The sequence below is a fragment of the Protopterus annectens genome, chromosome 3.part0 (genome assembly GCF_019279795.1).
Source record: "Protopterus annectens isolate FY-2018-M chromosome 3.part0, PAN1.0, whole genome shotgun sequence".
NCBI classification, from domain to species: domain Eukaryota; kingdom Metazoa; phylum Chordata; order Ceratodontiformes; family Protopteridae; genus Protopterus; species Protopterus annectens.
This window is the reverse complement of record NC_056731.1, coordinates 581,419,645-581,431,887: the sequence shown is the minus strand read 5'-3', so window position 1 is coordinate 581,431,887 and position 12,243 is coordinate 581,419,645.

Below are 12,243 nucleotides of genomic sequence, written 5' to 3'. Positions count from 1 at the left end.
GTATGTTTTGTTTAAAACATTGTGTTATTCTTATTTATTTTTCACTGTGATTTGTATTTAAGTGGCTAGGAAATAAGCACTACAATAAATGAAGTTGAAGTCAATTATGTATGACTAATGTGTTCATGACAGATGAAGTTAACCTGTTCAGAATGGCTTAAAGTCAATTATTTATGACTAATGTATTCATGACAGATGAAGATAACCTGTTCAGAATGGCTTAAAGTCAATTATTTATGACTAATGTGTTCATGACAGATGAAGATAACCTGTTCAGAATGGCTTAAAGTATTTCATATACCTGCAATCATATTTCAAATTACACTACTGCTACTATACATCTAAAATACATGTTTCTGTTATGGTCAATGCTAACATAATATTTCTGATAGTGAGACCCAGCCTCAGACACTACTACACCACTGCTCGGCACACTTTATAACACCATCTCCCACAACTCACTACTCACACACCTTTCCTTTATTAACCTTACTAGCCTCCCTGCTCCTCCCCTTGTACCCCTTTATCACAACCACTCCATATCTCTCTTCCTTTTCCATTTTCACTTTTTTTTTTAATTGAATGCATAACAATATCAAATGTCTGTGTAGCATTTGAATTCACAAAGCTATTGAAAGTCTACTGCCTTTTATGATCATTCTATTACCAAGAATTTCATACTATGTTAAATCTTCTAAGTTCTCTTGTTTATGAGCTTTATGGTATTTTCATGTTCCTAATGCTTTTGTAATTTAAGCTTTATATTTAATGATGGTTTTCCTTTTGTTATTGTATATCATACTGGTGATGGTCACCTAGGTTGAACGTGAAAATGGTCCAGATAGATCAATTATCTGCTCTCATTAACAAAGAATAAAATAAAGTAAAATAAATCTATTGCTGCAAAATGTCATTTTGGTGAGGAAATTTGGATAATCCATTCCATTACTCCACCAGAGCACCGTGCAGCAAGTGGGAAATGTGAAAATGATTCATACAAAACCTGAATGCAGGTATAAAGGAATTGTCAGCTACCACTTGTAAATTAAAGATAAAATTTAGCTTTTTCCTGTAACAGAAATGCTATAAATTGTACTACAGGATAGAAATCCACAGAGCTGTTCTTAAGCAGACACATCAAATCAACACTGCACATGTGGATACCACATCTTTGTAAATCTGCATGAAACAAAACATCCTTGCAAAAATTCCATCATGACAAGCTTGTGAGGGAAGATTGTTTAACATACACAGAGAATACTGATCAGGTTGGGCCAAAATGGATTCCAAGAATTATTATAGATTAAAAGGGCTACTTCTTACCATGCTCAAGGGAATGGCTCAGATATTTCCAATAGTAGGCACTGACCATTTAAAACTAAACTAGCAAGTTGATAGACAATGCTGTTTCAGGTAATTCTAGAATATGAGACAGTATTTGTGTTGATGCGGAATACAGTAAGCCAATCAGGTCATAAGGTGACTGGTAAAACAGGTGTAAAAAAATAAATGAATGTGATAATGTAGAATACAGGAATCTGGATAGGTCACAAATGACCCAATAAAATATTGGTGAAAAAAGGAAGCTATCTGCAAAATGTGCTCACGTCTTGAACTACTCTTTTGGTATCCACTTTCTCATTGAAGTATGCCCATAAACTTGTGATCTTCTACTCTGAACTCCCAGTAGCTCCTAGAACAAGCCCTAATGAATTTAAGGACTACAAACAAGCCAAATTCAGCCTCTTCTGTGATGAAATATCAAATTCACTTATGCTTGCATCGCCCTGACCTTAATACAGCAACAAGCTTCACTAAGGAATTCTATATTCATTAAGAAAAATGCATACAGCTAGTAGTCCCTATCAGAACCAAATTTCGTGTGAAATTCAAAAACAATCCACCATGGTGATCCACTACCATAATTCAAAGCACTACAAACATGCCAACCTCAACCTACACTGTGATGAAATATAAGTCAAATGCCAGGATAAACATCCACTCAAGAGATTAATCTCTTCTGCAATATAAATCGACCATGTTGGAGGGATAGATATATATCACAGAAAATACCACTTCTCTGGAATTGTCTTCCTCTCCTCATAAAGCAAAGTACATCCCTTACTCTATTCAAACATAATCTGAATGAATGGATGGGAAACCACAAATTTATCCCAGGTTTAACACATTTGTCCCTTATGGTTAGAGGTGATATTTAAATGTCCGCTTGGCTTTTGGATATTTGTACTTAAAATGCAAACTTCTTGGTAATCTAATGCTAGGCTTCCAGGGATCCTCATCGATCAATAGCCTAGTGGGTGGTGCACAGGTTAACATAGCCTAAGCCTGACCAGCAAGAGGTTCGGTTCGATTCTCGCTGGGTGCCTTCTGTGTGTCTTCTGTGTGTTCTCCCCTGTGTCTCTGTGTAGGTTTGGTGGGTTTCCTCCGGTTCTTTCCATCCAAAAAGACATTCATCTGGGCATTTCTCCCGGGACCGACTGAAAAAAGGCTCTCTCTGTGGAACCTAGTCGGACATTCCCGGTCAACAAATGTTAAATAAATAAATAAATAAATAAAATAAATACTGAACTATATAACACACGAAATAAACTCATTATATTATTTAGTAGACTGAAAACATCTTATCTCAAGAATAACATCAAAATCATTACCAAAAAAAATGAAGAACAGTATCTGGTCAAATAGAGGAGTCCATGGACTGAGGCTGGCCTCTGAAGCCAAAGATAATTATATATGAACTTATTCAAAATGATGCCTCCTATTCAAACTCAATAGACTTTGTCAATATCCTCGCAAGTATCTAAGAGCCTTCACCCTTGGGACCTGTATTCAAAGCCCTAAAATATATAAATGTCTTACTTACCTAACTATCTCTAAAGCTCTTTTATTGTAAATGATAACCAAGACCAGAAACACTTTCTCCATGGTGCACATAACTAATAGAAAAGAAAACGAACCATTAGAAACATTTTTCATTTTCCTGTATTTCATCTATATCTCTTTATCTATTTATCTATCTGTCTATCTCTCTATATATGTTTTTGTTTTACAATTGTCTGCATTCAGTGAAATTTCACTCTTCCTTCAGAACATTATTTTGCATGTATTGTTTCTACAAATTCCATTATATTCTATGTAGTTTGCTCATTCCCATTTCTAAAGATCCCTCTTCCAGTTCTTTTATTGGCTTTACAACATTTGATACTTCAGTCAAGATTACTTAAGATTTTGATTTCTATTTGGTAGTAATTGCTTTTCTGGCAGCCAATAGCATTAAACATATTAAGGCATTCCTCTGTATAGAGAATTCAGTTTCTATATCACAGGTCTATGTTTTCGCATCAAAAAAAAAAAAAGGCAATGAACGACTAATAATCGAATGTTAAACAGCGAAAGTTTAACATACCGCAAAAGCTTAACAGCAAAGATAAGTTATCAAATGGCCATAGTTACATTGCGAATGTAACCAACCAAGGTGGGGGGCTCTGCCCAACACCCCTCCATTGTGGGAGGCTGTGCCCTCATCCCCCCAACTATATATACTAACTCCAAGATCACACTACAGTGGGAAATAGGGCACATTTTTAAAAAGTTTCCTTCGCTTACCTTATGCATTGCATTACTGCCTGGTTGTTGGCCAGCAATGGCCATTCAATGCTGTTAAGCTTTTTCAGTATGTTAAACTTTCACTGTTTAATGTTTGATTATTAGCTGTTCACTGTAATTTTTTTTGATGCGCAAACATAGACTCCCATATCACAGTTCAAAATAATCATTTCCTTAGTTACAATAATTTGCTCCCTTTCTGACAAAGTGCTCTGTAAAAAAAAATTTAAATCTGCTGACATGTTATACCCCCCCCAAAAAATAAATAGACATGCTTCCAATTACCCTCTCAATACCTCCAGTATCTGCCCAAGGCAAAATTCTGTAATATATGCTTGGGGATAACAATACCTATGAAACACTTCCATGCAAAGATCATAAACTTTCTGGATTTTGTTGCATACTTGGTAGCCATACAAATGCCCTCCCAGTGTTCTCCTAAATACGCCCTTGCAGCCATACTGCTTAAATTGCTGAACCTAAATTTAACTACTGTTCTTTTCCCTGATGCGTGATGATGCCCCTCATATGGGTGGCCTTAGAACTGACCAAAGGATTTACAGATCTATTGGCCTTACAAGCCTCATCTGCAAAACTATGGAATATATGTTATAACTGACCTGATAAACTGCGATATCAAGAATCTTATTAGACTTGACACCAACAGTCTGGTTCTGTGAAGGGCAGATCCTTGTCTATTGAATCAGGTAAACTTGTTTGAAAGGATTACAAAAGCTGTAGATTGTGGCCATGCAGTACTCATGATGTATTTTGACCTGGCCAAAGTCTTTGATACAATTCCCCACGTTGCCATCATATAAAAGCTAAATGCTTTAAAATTGACTCATATATGATAAGATGAGTAGCTTAACAATCTGTTTGAAAAAATGCAGCATAGTTCATGTTAGCAAACGGTGTACACTTTCACTTCACATATAGGTGACACACCCCTCCAAACAGACTCTGTCATAAGGTATCTCAGCACTCTTGTTGATAATTCCTTATTGTTTGATCATTATGTCTCCATATTAGTTCAGAAAGTCTTATGTCTGGCTCGTCTAATTTCCAAATACATCTCCACTAGGTGCAACAATGTCTTAATTCCTCTTAACTATTATCTGCTTAGACCTGTTATTGAATATAGTGCACCTTTTTGAATGTAATTGTCTAAACGTATCACTCAAATTGAGAGTCCTCAGAGATTCATAACCAAAAATATCAGTGGCCTTAAAATCTTAATTATCAAGAGAGATTGGCAGTCTTCTCTTGTATTCAGCCTTTTATAGACTCCTCCATGGAAATCAGTGTTTAGCCTTTTGAGCAATGAAAGATCCAACCCTCTTTGAACTTGTATTCCTTCACAGAACAAAAGGTACCTCAAATACCAGGTTAAAGGAGCTAAACCTTCACTAACAATAAATAAGACAAATTAGAATGCTAAATTCATATCACAACATGTCCCACACTTTTAGAACAAACTTCCAGCACCCTTACCACCTTCATGATAAGCCTAAATAACTGGATGGCCAGCCTCAAATTCTCCCGGTCAAGCTTGTCTTGCCCTCCTTATGGCTGGGGGGGGGATCTTTAGAAAATTGATTTTGGCTAGTCTTGTAATGGTCTGCAGACTGACTGCTGCTTAGTACTTACCTGTGAACCTCTTAATCTATCTATGAAAGACAGAACCCACACAGTGTGAATTTCAGATGTCTGATCAGCAAGTATGAAGGTGACCAGCAGTGTACCTCAGGGCTTTGTGCAGTGACTTCTCCTTTTTGGTATAAACTTCTCAGATCTCCAAGCAGAGAGAAGCAGAGAGACAAGACTTCTGGTTAACAAAGTTTGTAGATGATTGCAAACTGGGATTATTGTTAAGTCACTCTATAATATCCAAACCCCCTAGAATGAGCTCTCCTAAGTAAACTCTTATTGTACTAAAATTGATCTCAAGCTAAACGCTAAAAAGTGTGGTATCATCACTTTTGGTAGACAATTTGCTGGCACATAGTCGCCAAAATCACCTGCACTTGTAGCCAGTTACTGAACCCAGTGCTTTTGTTTTATTATTATCTTTGGACAATGGTTGTCAGGAAATTCTTTTATTTAGCTCAGCTAATTGCTAAAAGGGTATCATCAAGTTCTAAAGAGGTAGTCCCTCCACTATACTTAGCATCGATCAGGTAATTTATCCAGCACAACATCCCCTTTGCAGTGTACCTCGCTAAATATATCAATTAGAAAGACCAAAAGGTTCCTAACCAAAATGATTATAGGCCTAAAGTCCCTGAGCTACCAAGAGAAACTGGAAGCTCTATTCCTTTTTTCAGTATCTTATAACTTTTGAGTTGAGAGCTGTGTCTTTCTCATTGCAACTTTATATACTGATTGTCTTCTTTATCTTCAAGCCAATATCTCTACCAATTCGTGATGCCCAATCTGTCTCTGTATTCTAAAAATCAATGAATATTTTTGTCTTCTTAAATTTGTAGAAGTCTGACATGCAGCTACCCCTCCCTAATTTAAAATTCTGACTTGATGCCACAGGTAATGGGAATTACCAGAAATAAATATAACTGCAGAAGCAATTTCACCCAGAAAACAATGGCAGTAATGCTTGAGCCATGTTTGCTTTCTTTTTGTAAGGTCTGGGTATGAATTAAAGGTAAATAAAAGCTATTTGTGATAAGAAGGGCATGATGTTTGGATACAGCTCTCCATTAATGCTTGTTATTTTCTTTGTAGAGCAAATGATATGCCTTAAGAATCAGCCTAGCAAAATGAGCACATCTATATGAGCAGGTCAAAAATGCAATCAAGTAAAGTAGCTCTGTTAAAAAGAAAGGGAGCTGCCACATCCATCAATAAGTGTGCATGTGTTTTCCATTAGATCTAACTATACTCCCTTTTTCATATACTGTGCTATAAAAGTAATAATAATAATAATAATAATAATAATAATAATGAAAACTTAATGTGGAAAAATTAAAAATGCAGCACTGAGTTAAAGGGTTTACTAAAACATTATAGAACAATACAGTTACCCAATATGAAGACTTTGCTAGCAAAGGGAAACTGACCAAATGCTGGCACATAGTCGCCAAAATCACCTGCACTTGTAGCCAATTAATGAACCCAGTGCTTTTGTGCGACACTATAGAATGAAACTGGATTTCTTTCTTTACTTACCACTGTTCCTGTTTTATCCTTCCTCTAATTAAATACGAGACAATTCCTCCTACATATATGATACAAGGCTGTTGTGCTGATGCCTCAGCCTTACTCTGGTGTAAATGCAGATGTCTCACATGAGAAAGGTACAAATGGCTTTATTGTGGATGTGCTTTTATTTACAGTAAAGGTTATACACCCCAATGTCTTCCTCGGTCATCTGTGTAGCAATATTAGCAATATGTACAAAGAATTTTTTAGATTGGCATCTGCTGATGTTTAAAACACATAAAAATAAAACAAAAGCAGATTATGTGCCAATATCATTTTGCACAGGTAAAGGCATGGAATATTTAAAAAGCCTATACATGATGCTTTTAGTTTTTTAATTTAAAATATTATACAATGCTGTACTCGTTTGATATATATATATATATATATATATATATATATATATATATATATATATATACACACAAACATATATATATATATATCTATATATATATATATATATATATATATATATATATATATATATATATACATGTGTGTGTATATATAGATACACACACACATATATATATATAAATATATATATATATATGGATAGATATATATAGATATATAGATATAGCTATATAAAATCTATGTCAGAACAATAAAAATAAAGCTTATCTAAAATAAATATAATTTATTACTACTAAATCAAAGTTCAGAGTTATACAAGGTGAAGGCTTAGTATTCCTTTTCAGTATAGATGGTTGTCTGTAATATGATTATTGTAATCTGACATAAAACATATAACAGAAGAAAAATACTGCAGGAGACACAAGGGAAGCTGCAAATCACTTTATTCAACCAAGACTGAATGCTTTCGTAAGGATATAACATAACTTCTTCAGAAGCTAATCAGAACTTCACACACCCAACTTTAAATAACCCTCCTAATAAATCACATAGCTAAAAGAGACACCTACTCATGTGAGTCACATTTAAAAAAACATTACCTAATAACAAAAACAAAATACAATTTGTAAAAAAACAGCATATAATGTTAAGAAATATTACGAAAGCGCTCAGTCGTGGTTGAATAAAGTGGTTTGCAGCTTCCCTTGTGTCTCCTGCAGTATTTTTCTTCTGTTATTTGGTTCTTGGTTCATTTTGTGACTTATAAAACCTATAACATAAAACATCACAATGGTTTGGTTGGATGAAGTGAATGTTTTTCCTCTCACAGTAAAAAATATACTAGAGCTAGTGTAAAATTCTTATGATTATTCGAAACTGAAATTAGTTTACATTTAGTCTGCTCAAATGACATAAATTTATATAGTTCTAACTATGACTCCAGTAACCTCAAGTTCAATTACCTCAGGAACCTGAAAGAGCTGGTCTGGAGTGAGAGGAATGAAGAAGTGAATCCCACTTGCCTCTCTATTTTTCTCTCTCTCTCTCTTGGGGGTGGGGGAGATAAGGGTTGTGTGCAGTGGGGCTTACACACAGTGCACAGTTCCAGATGGAGGCTAGGGAAGCAACCTGCATGTCTTACTGTTTGTGGACAGGGATTTTCCATCTGGCTTCTGCCATTTGAGAATGCAAGGGACAGCCCACTTATGGCAGTGCTATCTGACTGTACAGGGGGAAGTGAGAACTAGGGTAGGCCACTCAGGTTCATAGGTAAGTGCTAAGCTTATTGCTCTTGTGAGACATTTTAAGCCTAGCCAATTTTCTCCAAAGGAAGGAATCAAACCCTGTACCTTGTGCAATAGAGGACTTGAAAGCTATCCTGTTCCCTACCACTGAACTCTTGCCTGAGGGCGAAACAAAAGTACAGACTAAGATCTCTAGGCAGAAATACCTGGGTTGGAGGACTCTCATCTACCCTGTGGATGCCTGGCTTTTGCGCCCCAAAAATGAATGGGTTACTTAGGAGGCTGTAGAAAACCTACTGGCAGGTCCAGAAAAGGATGAAATAATTAAAGGAATAAATTAGTAAATAAATCAGTTTTGTTTTAGCACAAAGTCTTTATCTGATGAAAGAATACATAATAACTAAGAATAAGTAATCTAAAGTGCCTAGACACAAATATATTTGACATGATACAAAATTCTTACATAAGAAAAATATTTTGTCACCAAAATAGGCTGAAATGCTTAAATGTTTATAAGCTATACTGTAATGTGTCCTTGTCAAAAAGATATGTAGGTGCAACATTACCTGAAACATTGTCATTGTACACAAATACCTTTTTCCACTTGCAAAAATGTGCTTAATGATTAGTTTACATATTACTTTGGCTGAATGATCCCTATAGTTCACAGATGAAGTAGCAAATTTCTCCTTAAAGTATATATAGGATAGGGTACTGTTTTCCATATGTTCTCCCTCTTTCTATACTCTTCCTCTTCGTCTGTTTCTTTGTTTTCCTGATATGGACTTGCAGTAACAGTCACTATCTTTTATTTACTGAGGCTGCCAAAAAAGACTACAGTACTAGTGGAACAACACACCTTCGTTTGCTTTCAGCATGTTTAGGTTGTCTTGTAGCAAATGTACAACATGCCATGGCATGGCACCTACCTTAAGTTCACCTTCAGAAAGGCTAAAGTTAATATCCTTATAGCTATGGTCAATTCATTTCTCTGTGAAAAGTTAACAGTAATGTGTGAAACTGATCCAAAGTGGTGTACTCCAGGAGTAAGCACCCTGCGTTTATTCAACACCCCTGTGCATGGTGTTCTTCTCAGCAGGCGCAAAGAGCACTCACATTTCAAATGTGTTTAGCTTCCATACCTGAATTTATTTATGTGTGCATGTATATATGTATGTGTTATATATGTCTGAATGTATTTATTGAATTAATTTAAGGATTGTATTTGTTGACTGGAGGTAGAGCACTGATCTGTATAGATCATTTTCATGCTGGTAAAATTCTTTATAAGATTGAAGAAATTTTAAACGGATTACATTACACACTCTAGATTTTGTTGTTGACACATGTTTGAACCTAGTAACCAACCAAGAAGCACTGAATCGAGGAGAAACCAAGCACCGGACAGCTTCAGGATAAAACCAACGACATGTTTGAACCTACATACTTCCTGTTCTTCAAGCCCTTTTCTATAGAATCATTCTGTAGAGCTAGATTAGTAGGGGGTTGCTTTTGATATTATTTCATTCATTTCTCTTTCTTACCAAATACCTCTCAATCGTCCAGATTTTTGTCTCATGTTTTTAGTCTGATCTTCATAAGATTTGTGATCTTCTGACAAATCATTGAGGACTGAAGTTGTTAAATAATGACATACATTTGAGTTTCAGACTTCATATCCTTCAAAAAATGCATGCTAACACAAATCCTTTCTAAGTTTATGACAGCAATATTTCAAATGTGTCCCAATCTTTAGTCCTTTATCCCCCAGTTATTTTATGTGCTATCCAGATTTCTTGCACTAAGAGCAAGTTCCAAACCAGGAATTGTGGTACATCCTCCAATAGCCTGTACTGCCTGTTTTGTTTTCCCAAAAATGAACATATACTGTCTTCATTCAGTCTATGACTGATACGTTATATGGTCTTTTCTGTCACCTTGGAGATAGACTGAGGGAATGGTTACCTCTTTCCGATCCTTTGAGGTACTGAAAAGGCAACAGCATTCTTGTAGTTTTCTGCCGGCTGCCAATTTTTTCCAAGTAGAAACCTCTTTATATTTTCTTTATAAATGTATACACTGCCTCCAAAATGTTGGATAAGACAAGCTTCAACAGAAAGAAAATACAGTGAAAGTACCTTTATATTTCTGGGAAAGCAGTGTCTCCATGATTAGCAATCTCTAATCTTGTTCTGTGTTTCAGTACATAAATTGAGTATTTAAACAGATTAAATACCCTGGTCACTCTCCAGAGATGAATAGAGTTTTTGTGTGATTATAACAGCTTCTCAACTGCTGAATAGTCAGTAATATAGTCAATGGAAAACTTTAAATTTATAACAAGAGTTGAGAAAGTTCTGATACCACTTTAAAGGATAGGGATTTTATGACAGAAATATCTTTGGGTTTATTCTACTATCATTCAAAAACAAAGCCTTCTTCAAGGTGATATTAAATCTTTTCATATTCAAGAAGTTATGTGGTATTCACTTTATCCCTTACCTGAAAGGATATTAGTTAGTAACTTAGTTTTAGAAACAGCTTTTGAGACACCTGATGATATGTTTACTTGACTACTTTGGATTAGTGAAATAAAAGAGAAAACATAAAAAAAAAAACACAAGTACCTGATGCTATGATACTATGCAACAGGTTTCAGAACAGGTTAACATGCTTCCATTAAGTGGTATCTGGTAAAAATTCTCTGACTGTTATTATTGAAAGACAAGCGATGGTTGGTATTGTCATGTTTTAGTATGTGACAGTTTTGTCTTATGACCTTCAATGGTAAAGGGTGGGGTTTGACTGACACATCCCCATCTTGAGTGCCTTTTTTTATCAAAGACACTAACTTGTTGTTTGTCTTTTGGCTTTTCGGGAAAAGCCGAAAGACAAACAACAACAAGTTAGTAAGAGGTCGCCACAGCTGAACTCCGGTCCGCTAATGATTGGCAGTAGATTTTACGAAACACCAAGGTGCCAGCTCGACACCCAACCTTCAATGAAGGCACGCCCATTTACGCATGCATGTCTTTCGAACGCTACCCAAACGCGGGGAGGACATGCAGACTCCACACAGAAGGCACTCCCAAGCCCAGCCAAGAATCGAATGGGAGAACCTCTTGCTGTGAGGTAACAATGCTACCACCGTACCACTGCGGCTTTGCTTAATTTTAGAAGAATATTACTGTCAAAAGTTGAATATATGTGCATCAGACCTGTTCATCTGTGTCCTCTTTCAGTGCAGATTGTGTCATGACAACCATAGTCAGAATTTTACATCATCCATAATGTGGCTGTCCAAGCTGACCTGAACTTTTCCCCAGGTGGGTGGGATATGATCAAACAATGACACATACGCCTGGAGAAAAATTAACAGGATGGCCTCATTGCTGCCAAGCCAACACTATTTACTTTCCTAGAGTGATAAGCAACATTGCTAATGAGATATGCATACAGCAAAGCCAGTGTGCACAAAGAAGTGCCTCTCATCATGGCTACAACACATACCCACAGCTAGATCATGGTATGTGGCCTCACAAACACATTGAAATAAAAGTAGGTGAAGTAAACAAAGACAGTGTTTGAGCACACCCAGCAAACAATGTGAATGCATGTACATAGTTGTTTAATGCTGATGTAATTGACAGCAGCAAATGCATAAATGCATACATAAAGAAACATGCAGTAGAAAGGCTACTAACACAGATGCTGAGGCTGGAGTAGAGGTTACACTAAACAGCAGACTCCACAGAGATGGGGAACATAAAAGTGCAAACAGAATTGTGAAACA